The sequence below is a fragment of the Lagopus leucura genome, unplaced genomic scaffold (assembly GCF_019238085.1).
Source record: "Lagopus leucura isolate 7727_CA_CO unplaced genomic scaffold, USGS_WTPT01 Super-Scaffold_100004, whole genome shotgun sequence".
Classification (NCBI taxonomy): domain Eukaryota; kingdom Metazoa; phylum Chordata; class Aves; order Galliformes; family Phasianidae; genus Lagopus; species Lagopus leucura.
The window spans coordinates 35,419,801-35,435,345 of record NW_024962264.1 but is presented as its reverse complement, the minus strand read 5'-3'; the positions used below and the strand labels follow the sequence as shown (position 1 = coordinate 35,435,345).

Here is a 15,545-nt window from a genome sequence, read left to right as displayed (position 1 = left end):
AATTTTCACTTATGCTCTACAAACAATCTGCATTGAATGTAATGCATAGATCTGTCTTTCATAGAAATGTGCAGCCAAGTAAGTGTGAAACAAAGTTGGAGACGTTTTTAAGATACCCCTAAAGTGCAAAGACAAGCTTTCAGAAAACATTTATCTAATAAATAAATTTGATGAGGAATACTAGAAGAGACAAAACAAAAAAAAAGCAGAGGAATTGTAGTTTCAAAATGCACCCAAGTTAGGGAATTGGAATCTGTAGTCCTCTGCAGTCCTCTGCAGACATCCAGAAAGAGCTAATGCCGTTCAGAGACACATTCAATCGAATAACACGTGTGAAATGACCCTCACTGATCATCCTGTAGATGAGGTATTAAGGAGGTATTCCATGTCTGCCAAGGCTTTGGACTGGAAGTGTTGTCCAAATGCTCCTTGAACTCTGTCAGCTCAGGGCTGTGACCACTGCCCTGGTCCATGCCCACTGCCCGCTGGTGAAGTACCTTTTCCTAACACTTGTCCTGACCCTCCCTTGACATGGCTCAATAATGTTCCATCACTGTAGGCTGCCATGAGACCTCCACTCAGCTTTCTCTGCTCTGGGCTAAGCAAACCAAGGTGCCTCAGTCATTCCTCATAGATCTTCCCTCCTGACTCTTCAACATCTTCATAACTCTCCCTTGGACATTTTCTAATAGTTTCATGTCATTCACATATTCTGGCCTCAAACCCACATACAGCACTCCAGGTGAGGCCACACAGTCTAGAGCAGAGTGGGACAGTCCCTCTTCTTGCCTGGTGGCAGCACTAGACCTGATGCATCTCAAGGTATGTTGGCCTTTTTGGCTGCCAAGGCACAATGCTGGCACTCATTCAACTTCCTATCACTCAGAAACCCCAAAGATCTTTCTGTGGGGCTGTCACTAGCCTGTTGTCCCTTTGTACATTTATCGAGGCTTGAGGCTATAAACTAACATTTCTGGAATCAGGACTCTCCAAAGTGTTTCTAACAAAATACTCCATCACTTCTTGTCACTTTTTATTCAGTGTAAGTAAGACAATTTCTTAGATCAACAATGAAAAGCAATACATAAAATCTAAGACAAATGATCATAAATGGCCCTGCCAAGAAACTAGATCATATATAATTTAATGGATGTAGAAGGTCATTCTAAATGCATTAAATAAAAAATCACATTACAGACAGCCAAAGCAGATCCTTATGTCATTGTGATATTGAGATGGAGAGATAACAAAATTGAGAATAATTTAAAAGGGAAAACAAAACATGCAAGGTGTTTTGGAATGTATTTTGCTAACTTTCTTTAGGGTTACATCTTAACAACAAAACAAAAACAGTGGTTATTTGGCACATAAGCTGACAAATGCCTGCAAAATTTTTACAAAGCTTAAGTGCTTGGCAAACGGAAAACCACACCTTTCTACAGCAGTGTCATGCTAGGCACCACAATATGAAACACCACAGTCATCCATCACTATCAGGACTCCTGAATTCATCCTGTTTTGGAGTACACAACAATAATTCAGATTGAGATTAAGGATAGCATTTAATAAGGGAAGAGGAATGAATGCTATCATCTGCATTCAATATTGGCAGAGAGAACAGAAGAGAGCACTGACTCTTTTATCTCCTTAAAGAGTTGAAAATGTGTGTGTGCATTTTCATGGTATTATTCGCACAGAATTTGTGTCTCCATTTTCAATCACATGGGAATTTTTAATGTAATTTTTCTTAGCAATATTTGAAAATGTTTCCTACAAATAAACTTGACATGCTTCCATGTCGAACTATTATGGTTATTTTAATTATGCAGAAAATTGAAGCTGATAGTGCTATTTTACATGGTGTCAAGACATTAAAGTAAGCTATGTAGAATATAATCAAAATTGCAAGCACTGTGCTTTTTTGCTGTCGCTGCAGAAATGGAACTGAAATGGAACTTTCCAAAAGTCCACCACTTCACAGCAACTGGTGTCCTCTGCGAGAGGGAGGCACAACGTTGGAATTTTTCTATAGAAGATATGTAAATGCAAAGCAACCTGAGAGTAGTAAGTACCAACGTGCTCCCAGTGCAGATTTAAGAGCCAGACTTCACATGCACTGCCTGTGCTGCCATGTGTGGTGTTTTTTGGAGAAAGCATTTAAAAAGATCAAAAAATTCAGAAGCGCATATGCCCTGCTGCCTTTTACTGCTCTGGAGCAGGGCTGAATGCGAAGGACTCTTTCAAGCATCTCTATTTCACCCCATATGTTTGTGGGATAGAAGATGATGTTTCCTTGCAGATTTCTTTGCCCTGAACGCAATAGACTTATCCCTGTGAACAACAAAAGACTAAGCTTTTAGTGATGCTCTTGATAGTATAACTTGAAGAAGGAGCTGTACTTTTCTGCCATATTTATTGCAGCAATTCTCCTTACTGCAAATAAAAACATTTTGTAAGATTTCCCTATTTTCCTTAACTCTCACTGATTTCAGGCAGTCTCACTTCCAGTAGTCTTCATCAACCTGAAGTGTGTTTCTCTTCATTTGCACAAGAACTGCATAAATGTATTTCTGCCTTCATTTGAAGGAAATCTTGGCATCAACCAACTCACGTAAGGCATATATCTCTTCCTGTGCAATATGTTTTTATCTTTCCCTCCCATTTAGTGGTTTCCAGATCACTCAGTTCCTCTGAATTGTCCTGTGGCACTCACAATGGGTCTGTCTTGGAGCTATCCACTGAGACAGATGCTTTTAAAACCTTGAGGAATCAGATGTCTTCCTGTTAGGGCAATTTCTGCTTGAGTTAACTAGTCTATTTCCATGTTTTTCTCAGCTTAAGGGTCTGCCAAGTGCTAGGAGCCTACATTTCATTTAATTTTAGAATCTTCAAAATATTCAGCATGCACCAAAAACTAAAGTAATTCACATCTCACGGTTTCCATATAAGTGGAACGATGCACTAAAACTGAGAAATGTTTTTTGAAAGTGATAGATAAATTATTTCTACAGTTCACTAAGATATCTGTTAGTCTAGAATTAGTTCCCTATAGACTATAGATTGACTATATTTTCTTTCCTCAATGAGATTTATTTTTCCACAACACATGCTGTTTGGAACTGTGATGTAAGTTCAATTTTTAGCAAGTTTGCAGACGAAAGTAAAATCTGAATCTGTTGCTTGTACCTGAAAAAGCATCTCTAATATAAACATTGCTGTGTAAGTGAATAGTGCTAAGAAAGTATAAGAGAGAATATTTAAAGTTACTGTATTATATTATGGTAGTTAAAGTTTTTCTACGTGTGAACATCTCCTTTAAGCAAATAGCACTGTGATGAAAAATGACTGTTTCATTTCTGAATTTTGAGCTGGCAAGCTATAATCATTCTATCAGATTTTCTCACAACGTCAGATTGAATTTATTGTTTCCAGTACACTGGGAAGCGTGAGACTTATGTGAGCCAGTGTGAGATGAGGTGCCAGAGAAAAAGTTCAGAATCACTCAGATGGAACAACTTTTAAGATGGGCTGTGATTTTCAGTATCTAAAAAGATAAAATGTTTGCTTCCTGAAATTAGTGTTTGAATTTCTCTATGAAGCAATGGGAAGGGCTGCATTTAACTTATCATGATGTCCATTGCTCAGAAAATTCAAGAACTTCTGGTAGTATTTTAAGAAACTCGAATAAATGTCAAAGAGCATACAATTTATACAATTGCTGCTCTGAAAGTAATGTCTCCTCTTTTATTATGTTGGCCTATGACATCAGAGGTGGATGCTGGTGGTTTGGCAGTAGAGGTTGAACCTTCTCCATCACATGTTGTTTCCATGTGACAAATGGCAGCAGAGCGGTAGACTCACAGAATGGCATCTGAAGCAAAGGTGTGTCACTGAATTCCTCCATGCAGGAGAAAATAGTCTCCTTCAGCTAAAAATATACCTTTTATCAATTATAAAAATAATTTTCATCTTTAATATTTTTAACAAACCTTGCATAAATTAAGAAGAAGAATGAGAAAAAGCAATGTGATATTTCCCAGAGATCTACAGAGCAATATTCTATACTGTTTCTTTCTTCTGAGCTTTCAAGGAAAATAAAATAACATTGAGGAGATCCATTTTCTATGGAAACCCATAAACAGGCTAGCCACTACTAAAATGCAATTGAAAAAAAGAAACATAGTTTTCCATTTACGAGAGATTGTTCAAAAGGCAACTGACTGCATCAACTTTTCTCTCTCACAGTTCTGATGACAGTACTAAATGTAACCTCAAGAACCATTTGGGATTTTCTTAATATTTCTTTGACAAAGAGCTATTTTTTTTGTCAACATAGCAAGTGAAATACACATAGGCAGTAGGAGCATGGAGGAGTTTATCCTTATGTTATTTCTGATATAAGCAAGGAAGCTCGCAAGCTTTGTTTGTCTGGATGCTATCAGTGAGAATGGTGGTGGTGGTGGCAACAGCAGTTCCTGACCTGCCAATCCCTCTCAGAGAGGGACAGCTATTTCTCAAGCAAACACATAGTTTACCTGCACTGTATGTGCATTATATAGTCAACTCCTTCCAAAATATCTTACCCAATATGCCTATGTGTGACAGCAGATGTCCTGTGAAAGGGCAGCTGAGTGTAATTGGAAAGTTTTGTTTTCTATTATATAGCATGGTAGTATGTTTGTGCCTTTGAAATGTGGGATAGAAACACAGCAGTCCTGTCCATGATCTCTAAAGCTAAAATCCTAAGTTAGTGTCACCTGTGTTAACTCTTGGCATTGCACTTACAGCCAATACTGTACCACTGTTTACAGAGCACACTCCAGTACTGCATGTACAATCCAGAGCTGAGATTTCCTGAGGAGAAAGTGCCCAATGATGGAATTTTACTTTCCAAGTGTGGACGACTGAAGGACAGTTTGAAAAGCCTTCTATCAATATTAGAGGATACTCGAAAGAGTTTACAATCTGCTTCCGTAAGTTGCTCAGAAATCCATTTAGTTTAAAATAGAAAGTCACACAGTAACAGAGCAGGAATGTAATGCTGGTCAGGTGGAGTAGACTAGCTTCTTGCCTGGTCTTCTTGCTACCTCTGCACTCACTGCAGAAATTGTGTCTCTTCCTTTGTCCAAAGTCAGAGGAAGGACCAGGCAGGGGGCCAAAGCTCAGTGTAGCTGGCTTGTATTCACATATGAAATTCATCTGATGGCAGCTTTCCTCTGCGGTAGGCTTTGAGATGAGGAGGAGACAGATGTGAGAGAAGGCTGGCACTGGCTTTGAGACGAGGAGCCACAGGCTGTCAGTGGTGCCGCTGGTAAGTCTGGGAACCATGTGCTCTTTAAGCAGTAATAAGTCACTGGGTTTAATATTCATTTTAGGTTTAAATACCACAACAACTAATACCAATATGCATTATGCAACATTGCCACGGTAACTGCAGGCTTCAAAACAAAGATAAACAATGCTATTCTCCTTTACTTATTTTTTATACAATTATACAAAATAAGATTGATAATGCCTGCTGACATTTTCTTCCTTAAAATTCTAGGCCAATATTGTGCTACTAATGAGATTTCAAAAGCAGGAGATGAAAATAATAAATTAAAAGCAATCTTTGCATATTTAGCTTTCCATTTCAGAAATCTCTGTATTTATCTACATGGTCTTCTACTTCTATTATCTTTTATTTTGTCTCTCTCTAATCTCATTATTATATCTTAATTCTAACCTGTTCTGCTTTTCGCAGTAAAGCTTGCTGTAATCTTTTCTGATAACATTAGCATGGGAAAACATTTTTATCAAATGGATAATAACAAAATAAATTACTTTTGCTCATTCTGCAATAAATAATATGATCTAAAGTTCATGATGTTGGGGGCTGAGGCTGTAAAACAAGATGTTACAATTCATGATTAGCTTTCTAAATAATGAATACTGAATCAAATGTAAGTCATAGCTTCAAAACTCATGAGTTTTCAGAATTCAGGATCAATAAAAAGCTCAGGTTTATCATGTCTGACTACTTATCCAAGGGGCTGACTGCTAATTGCTTTGGTCTTTATCACATTTCAAAATGGAGCTGTTCTTTTTGAGGTCTTCACCTGCAGAAAATATATATTACTGCAAAATACCACCAAAACAGAGATTACCACTTAAGATCTCTTTGCCATTTCTTAACACAAGAGGAAATAGCAGTCCATCAGAAAGGGGATAGGCAGTTAAAGCATCTTATTCCTTCTTTTCACTGGTCTTGGATTAACCTGTTTGACATTTTAGATCATTCTGATATGTCTGCTTATTTTAGTGGAATCCCAGCAATGTGAAGTTACAGCAATGCAGAGCTGAGCCAAAACCCAGCTGTTTGTATGATCTTTTTAACTGTTTATCTCATTGGGAATTGCCATCTCCTGCCAAATCAGATGTGATTCAAAGGACATTTAAAAATGGATGTGATTATTTCGACATGTCCAGACAATCATTTAACTCGTGCAATGTGAAAATGTAAGTTTTGCTCACTTGCATGATATGCCATTGGCCTTGCGAGGGCTAGCCTATATTTGAAGGCATTTCATTGCATTCGCTTTTTTTTTTTTTTTCTTTTTTTCTTTCTGATAGGAAATGTTATCTGCAATGAATTTTGGTATATTACTCAGAGAAGCCACATGAGCTCTCAGTCTGGAACTGTGTGACTTGGATGCCTTGCCCATACAAATCAACTGCGAGTTTTTTGTACGCTGTTCCAGAAACACTGGCCTTACTGGACATCATCTGTTCATTTGCAGCAAATCCAATATATCTTCTAAACACTGGGCTAACTGCCCATGGGTTACGTGCTGCATTAGATGCATACTTTAATCTAGTATATCCCTAACAGGAAGACGCTAACCTGTAGAGAAGTAGGACGAGAAAAAGACTGTCACCTTGAATTTCAGGATTAATTCAATGATCTTTTTATCATCCCAGTTTATGTTTTCTTCGATTTTTGCTTTTTCTTAAATTTTTGATTTTTACTTTTGTCAATCTTGCCACATTTAACATCCAATTTTTTAATACTCTGGCTTTTCCAGGCTACTTCTGTTCAGCTCACCTAACAGTTGTCAGATATAGCATGATCTTTTTAACTTTAGCATCTCGTTCCATTTACCATCATTCCTAATTGCTATATGAAGGTGAATTCCCATCTGTAAATAGAGATTTGGTATCCAGGCCAAGAGAAGCAATCACCTGTGTCTACATTTCATAGTGTCAGGTGATATTTTATACACAGTTGTTTTCACAGACCTCACAGATCACTTGCAGTACAATATTTGGGGAGCTGGAAGCCTGACTTAATGATCACTGCTCATGCACATGGTTGCTGGAAAATCATTCATGAATATTGAATCCAATTATTATGAACAGGTGCAACCAAGTAACTACATTTCATGCTCACTGAGATATCACAAACACTTAAATTTGATAAAGTTAATACACAAATATATACTCTGGTACACAACAATAACTTCATGTACATTCATGAGAATGCAAATATAATGATCATGATTCTCAGTTTTGAGGTTGTGATCAAGATTCATTTGCAGTAATTTTAAACAATTATTTCACCTCATTGCTTAATTCTTTCTACAGCTGTGAATTCAATAAGGGGAGAAAGAAAATAGCTTGTGGTAATCCCTCTCATACTGAAAGCTGTAACTCATTTAGGTCTCTGGGAGAAAGAAAGGAAGTGATTGGTGCTTTCTGAAAATCTTTCTGAGCTGCATTGTTCTGGTATTTCCAGTAGTAGGCATTTCCTTTTTTAATTGGGACCAGGTCCCAGGCTCCTTCTGGAACTTGAATGAGTCAGTCATGGGCACATACCTGAGCATGTACTCACAGTATATACTCAAGTCTATTGGTTATACACTTTTGACAGCAACTGTTTTTAATCATATGGAAAAGCATAGCAGCTTGTAGGTAGTCCAAGCCAGTTCACAGAACTCTGGTGCCACTGTTGTCAATCCAGCCCCACCAGGAACTTTTTAGAATCCAATTTAAAAATATGGAGACGACTCCAAAAGTAATGTCTCCTAATTTATTATGTTGGCCCATGACATCAGAGGCTAATGTTGCCAGTATGGCAGTAGAGGTTGAACCTTCCCACCAATATTCCATTATATTTTGTTGCGTCTGTGTGACAGTTGGCAGCAAAGAGGCAGTCTGACAAAATAATATCCGACATGGAAGTGCATCTGTAGCAAAGAGATGTCACTGAATAATTCATCCATGCAGGAAAAAATGGCACCCGTTGGCAATTGTCAATGCTTGTTGAATGTTTCTGGGTAACAACAAGTGGATGTGAGCGCAGTGAGGTGGTGGGTGGTGCATTTCAGCAGTGTTGACAGTGACAGTCAGCTCCACTGGTGCAGATGTTTATGAGTGCAGTATGAAGGCTCTTGCTCATTGTGGGCATAGCTAATGTTAGTGACAATGTTGAAAAATAGTATTTTGTAGCCGAAAATTTGCTCTATCAAATAGAGTTGTTGTATTCTTTGTATCTGTTGCAGTTTCTGTGGACATAAATAGGAGTTCTTACTTTCAGAGAGACCTACATATCTTTCATCACTGCAGAAACCAGAATGTAAGAACTGGCATGAGAAAACCATGTCGGATTTCCTATCCAAATTATATTTAATTTCCCAGGATTGTCCTTTATCTTGCATAATTCTTCCTGCAATCTATGTACCAAAAGAAAAGATGCATATCCTTTTTTGCCTTCTCCTGAAGATAACTTCCTGTCTTTCAGAATGAATGACTTTCTTTTATACCTAAAAATCCTTTATCTGCATGTATTCTCATAGTTTGTATTCTTTCCTGAGCTAGGATACCACAGACCTAACCAGTGTTGTTCAGCTCCATTAATGCTTTTTGATTTGGAAGCACAAATGGTGAGTTGCCTCCACTGCTCTGCTGTGATTGCACATTGTGTTCACAAGGGAAAAATGTCCTTATGAAAATTGGTCTCATTATTTTTATGCTTCATAGTTTCCAATAAAACAATTTTCACCAGAAATGGGACTGTTGTACATCACTGAGCAGAAAAGGAAATGTTCAGCAACCTGATAACCTTGTAGAAATTGTTGTTGCTGACCTGAGCCCTGAGCTGAAAGTTAAAATGATAACAGCAATAATAATAACAATACTATTAATCTCTAATGACTTTAGAAAATACTTCTTCCTGTTTAGAGAAATTCTGTGTACTGAGTCTTTGAGTTCCATCCTCAGTATTCACTTGGGTTTCTGTATATAATGATTCCTTATATATTTATCAAAAGTCATCTTCATCAATTCAATCTTCTGTCTGTTGGGCCATATTCTCCCTCATTATTTCCAAGGTGATGGCAGGGTACTTTGCAATTGGCCTTCAGTGAGATCTGCTAACAAAATCTCTCTCTCCTTTAATATTTTTCTTTAACAGCAAGGAATAAAAAAAGGCATTTGAGTATTCCATAACCTAGACAAGGACTGAAAGTGGCCTGAATATGTCTGGAATAATAGAGACCAATTTTTGATTAGTTCTGGTTATGTAAAACCAAAGATAATTAGGATTTCCTCCAAAACTTTAAAATTAAAAAAGGAAGAGATTATTAAAGTCTATCTAAATAGTCAGATTAAGGTTTGCTCCTCAAGTTTTTAGCTTTGGCACTTCTTTAAGCAATGTGGAAATGTAGACTATGAGTAACTAGGATATGCAGCACAGAATGGTACTTGGAGGTTGAATTCATACTCCTACCCAAATCAACATACGCATGTGCACACTCATTTTGCATTTGACTTAGGCAAGGACAGGAATTCACTTCAAAGTGTTAATACTGCCTACTTACCAGGAGGGTGACTTGGAGAACAACCATTTGCCTTTCTTATGTTTAGTGGGCATCCGCTGGGCAGATGTAGGATAACATATTTTAGATTAAGCCTTGTGTAACTGCTTAGAAGATGCTGTGTCTTATTTACATTTTACCATCTCTCAAGGAGAATGTAATGCTATTATCCATATGTCATCTGCTTATTGTTCTTGAATAATGCATACAAGATTCGTGACTTCCCACTGTGGTACTTCATACTCATGTTGCTGTAATATTACATCCATTTAAAGCTGTGCTAATGTAGTGGCAAATAAGGCTATCCATACGTTCGGCATGTCTTTCCTATCCATAAAGAGAAGCCAAGTCACAGATGGTTTTTACAATGTTATAATTAATAATCATGGTATCATGTTAGTGTCATCTTAACATAATAAAAAAGTGGATATATAAATTGTTTTCAGCTTTTTCACAGCATTTACAATGACTTTTTGTAGCTTTTCCCAGCAGCGGGATCTCTGACAGTAACATTTTTTGAGCTGCATTCACAAAGAATAATTTCAGGTTAATGATTTTTTTCTTGGATACTATTTATGAAGTGGCATCATTAATTTTTTTCTATCTATCATTTTTTAGTCTAGTTCTTTATAGAGCTAGATTTTTAAAACAAAAATCTTACCTTTTCTTTCTTACATTTCCAAGCAAATATACTTTGCAAAACATAGTGTGTTACATCATTCCTCTGCTGGCCTGAATTTTGAACAGCCTAAGGTGAATGTCATTTCCAAGTCTCAGCACCATAATATCTATGTGGGCAGCCCAAACCTGGATTGATACAGAAACACTACCTGTTCTTTTGAGGTTACCTTTACTACCAATTCTGTAAAGCGATGGAGGAATATACAGTATGGGTATTGGTGAACTGTATCATTGTATGAGTATGTATTTTCTTCAGTGATTTGTGGTGTTTCCTGTTCTTTCTCTTTGCTGAAAAGACATGGGTATGTTTCTAATTGAGCTCATGTTTGGTTTTTTTTTTTTTTTAAATCTGGATAAGATTATACCAAGAGTAGATGCAGCTCTAAAACACTGCTCTTTCTGTAACCTCTAAAAGCACATTTGAAGTTCCCTTTTAATCTGGGTTTCCCTCAGTCTTGCTCCCACTCACAGGGACAAACCCTGTTGAGGGGCTCTGTATTACCATCTTGATCTTGACAGTAACTGGCAGTGAAATGGCATACTGGGATATGTTAAGGGTGGAGATGTCCTAGCAGTTTATTTCAAAACCTCAAGTCAAATTTCATTCAAGTTCTTTTTTTTGAGAATGGTGAAGATTAAGCGTATTCCCAGACTCACCTGGCTGTTGAGGAGCCCAGCCATTGTTGTACGTTACAGGCATGCTGGAGGGAATGTACTCTTCAAGAATAGTTATGTAATTTGATTATTTTCCTACCTAAACACATGTACTGTTTCCTACTCAGAAAAGAATAAATATATTTTTATACACAATAGCTGTAAATTACCTGATGTCTTCTGCTATTCTAAATCGGAGTTCTTCGTTGCAATAAAATGCACAAGGAACAAGAAAATATTTACAGTCATATTGTTGTATATTTCAGAAAAAGTCTCTTGCAGTGGCCCAAAGAGATGACATCTGGAGAGTCTAAGGCTACAAGCTTAATGTGTGCCTGGTCTCTCCCAAGCTCCAGTCCTCGTTTTATTGGAAATTTACTGAATCACCATGAAGATTTGAGTTTAGTAAGTACTGATGTCTTCTTTCCTTCTGATGTATGTCTCTTTGGTTGCTGTTGGAATCCATGGAAGCTTTCAACATCAGCCTGTTGGTGGTGGTACATTCAACGAGTTAAGTACATCTCCTTTTTCAATGATTAGTGTTATAATTTCATCTAGAGATGTTTAGTTTTTAAACTGTGGAAAACAGTGAATCACTGTTCCTAGAGATTTTCTTAATCAAGAGTCCTAGTCCATTCTGTTGTACTGTTCCTTATCCTGGTCATCTTTGATCTTTGTAGTCATATTAATTTTACTACAAAGAACACATCAGCTAAACCTGCAATAATACTATAGACACATATGAAATATAATGTGTTTGTTTCATTTTTCCAAGATATTTTAAAATTCTTTTGTCTATTATTCAAAGGCAACAACATATATTCAAAAAATGCAATGTATTTCTGGATTTTAGCAATTTTGACAAGGCATTTTAAAAACTGTTCTGGAGGGCACCTTTGCAGATTCAGTTATGCAGTCAGTGCCACTGATGAGTAATCTTAAGTGACTAAAAACTTGGCACCTGCCTTGATCCACCACTATTTTTCAGATATCACATTGATCACTTTTACAGTCTGTTATAAAGAAAGCTTAAACTGAGCTTTTCACAGACTCAGAAATGCTTATGGTGAATATCCCCAATCACTTTTCAAGAGCATCCCATCAAGTTCAGTTGATAAAGATGAGATTAACCTATTATGGATGTCATTTTTCTAAAACACTGATATTTTCATTTGTCAGTTAATGCTGGTGAGAAACAGGTTTGACCTTTAGGACAGGAATACGTGAGAAGTTGTCAAAATGGATCAGGAGCTCACATAAAATAAATGCAATACAGCATTACCAGGACTCCAGAGTTCACTGATCCTTATGGTATTCCAGAAAACCCCTTCCTTCTAGAAACATCAGTGGCAAACACCATCAAATAACCACTTTGCTTAAAGATGAGGGCTGCTCTGAAAGTAACACCTCCTGTTTTATTATGTTGGCCCATGACATCAGGGGGGCAGATGTTAGTGGTATGGCAGTAGAGGTTGAACCTTCCCACCACCAGTATTCCATTACATGTTGTTGCCGTGTGACAGATGGCAGCAGAAGGGCAGTCTGATAGAATGGCATCTGACATGGAAGTGCATGTGAAGCAAGGGAGTGTCACTGTTAATTCATCCATATGGAAACAATGGCACCCATTGACATTTATCAGTGCTTACTGAATGTTTCTGGAGACCAAACACTGGATGTGAGCACAGTGAGGTGGTGGGTGGTGCACTTCAGCTGCGGTGACAGTGACAGTGGGTCACCCCTGCTGATGCAGATTTTAACAATGTGGCATGCAGGCTCTTGTTCACTGTAGGTAAAAAAGCATAGCTAATGTTGGTGACAGTGTTGAAAAATAGTGTTTTGTAGCTCAGAATTTTCTCTGTCAAATAGTGTTATCGTTCTCTTTGTATCTGTTTTAGTTTGAAAATGAATAGGAGGCATTTCTTTCAGGATGAACTATTTTAGCATACTTGCAAGGAAGGGGCTAATGAAACAGTGACTGACGTATGCAAAGCATTCCAGCTGCCAATATGGAGCAAGTCTGACTTTCTACTGTTATGGCACTTCAGCCTTTTTTGTTTTCATATTTGGGACTGAGGGTTGCTGAGTGACATACGTTAGGAGTTTATAGAGTAAGTTAATGAACTGGAGTTTTCATATTGTCTTGCTATCCTTTTTCTCACGTATTATCAGTACTAAGTGAAAATGTTTTACTTCTTTTGTCTTGACTTTCACCTATGAAAATAAGGTCCCAGTCTCAAGTTTTCATAAATTACAAATATGCATTCACAGCAGAGTGACTGAGTTTAGAAGAGACCTCTGGAGGTCTTCTTGTCCAAAACCCCTGCTCAAACAGGATCACCTAAAGCCAACTACACAGGTCCAAGTCTAGATGGGTTTAGAATAACTCAAAGAATGAAGACTACACAGCTTCTCTATGAAACCTGTATCCGTGCTTAGTCTCCTGCACAAGAAAAATCTGTTTGGCTAGAACTTGCCATGTTTTAGTTTCTACATTATATCTGATACTATATCATCTATATCATCTACTGTTTATGAATTTAGATTTTGTGGTAAACAAGGAAGACAGATCATTCTAGACTATTCAAAATTAACAAGACAAATAATACTTACTAATGTATTAGAGAAGTGATGCAGTTATACAATATTGCTTTAAATAAGTGGTTCTTAGGTTATTATCTTAATAGATTTGCACACCAGAGGTTTATAAGAAAATCTTCTCTCAGGATGTCTCATATTCCATTTCTGCAATGTGTTAAAGCTCACGTCAGCACTCAGAGTAATTGAAAACATAATATTATTGAAGGATTTAATCATCATTTTAATTCTTTGATATTCGCATTTTAACTGTCTTAAAATAAATTTTGGAGCTGGAAATAATGATAACATCAGCATTAAAGTAGCCATTGCGTAGTGGGGAATAGTGGAGGTTAAGATGCAAATGCAGAACATGTTAGATTTACTCTCAGGACAGTACTGAGAGCTCCAGCAGGAGATGACATAGAGCTATCTTCTTCTAGTAAATTCTGCACAGTTGAAAATCTGACTTCATGTTGTTAAATTATTTATAAACAGATTTGGTGGTAAACGTGTCCTGCAATACAATACAGTAATGTTCTGCTTGTCTGTTTCCAGCAGTGTGTTACTAGTTGCTTCATCAAAGAAAACATTGCTCTGAGCTACCATTTCTTTTTTCCTTCAGGTATTAAACAATGAACAACTGGAAACTAGTAAATTTAAAACCATCAAAAAGCTTCAAGATTCTTCTTGGATGAAATCTTTGTTATCCTGGATTTACAAATCCTACTGTAACTCAGTGACAGTCAAACTTACTTTTTCCCACTTTCTTCAAAGCTATAAAAAACTTTGCTTGCTACAGAAATTGCAGAGTTAAATATACCTTCAGATTTCTGTAAATATAAGCCATTTCTCCCTGAATTTTGCTGGCTAGATTGAATTTCTCTCTTTTTTTTTTTTTTTTTTTTAAGGAAAAACGTAACATTTGGTATTAACTTATTAGGTGTACTTGATAAGTAAATGTATTTTAAAACTTTTTTACAGAATATTTCTTTCAAAATAGCTGTAAGATACTGAAATACTTGTTTTATAACATCACCTATCATGATTTAATGGAACGAGGTAATGTCCAACACTGTCTGAGTAACTTCATCCTTCTTCCAAATTTGCTGAATGATCATTTACTGTTTCCTATTTCAGATGATCAAGCATTTTATTGATGAACCTTATAAAAAACTTATTCAAAACCATACTGGAATTCAATGACAGATCTGAAAATTGAATGGCTTTTGTGCATGGACCACCATAGGTTGTATCAGGAAGATCCTGATATAACCAAGTAGTCCTCCAAAGACAAACCTCTCTCCAGGAGTAAAATATGAGCTACAGTCCTGGAGGGGGTTAACCCTCAGTTCAAGAATAGTTATTCATTCCTGTAATTGAATACAAAAGACGTAGGGATTGATTTTCACCTACACCCAAATTCATGGCTCCTGTGAGGGTCTAAGCTGCTGACAAATAATTTCAGCTTCAGCCATTGATTATGCTTCCATAGTGAACATTAGATATACACTAAAATTGATATAGCATGTATTGCAGGAGTCATATAATATAAGTACTCCCCATTTCTTAGCCAATCTGTCACTACTCTTAAGCTGTGCCATGCACAGGAGATGCAGGATTTGCCTTCCTAAGGAGGAAATGGCCATCAAGTAGAAAAATGAATTCACCTTTATTGTACTGTGGTGATGTGGTGAAGATAATTACTGCAGCTCTATTACATTTGTTTTGAAACACATAGCCTTTGCCTTTTCAAATTGCCTTGACCATATCACCACT

At 37.0% G+C, this 15,545-nt stretch overlaps 1 long non-coding RNA gene across 1 annotated transcript; it reads left to right on the top strand.

Annotated features, from left to right (window-relative positions):
• The first annotated feature begins 4,842 nt into the window (after positions 1 to 4,842).
• On the top strand, positions 4,843 to 11,585 carry LOC122180357. The gene is made up of 3 exons (XR_006179025.1): positions 4,843 to 4,973; positions 5,226 to 5,311; positions 11,456 to 11,585. It is a non-coding gene; the product is annotated as an uncharacterized LOC122180357 (long non-coding RNA).
• The last annotated feature ends 3,960 nt before the right edge of the window (positions 11,586 to 15,545 follow it).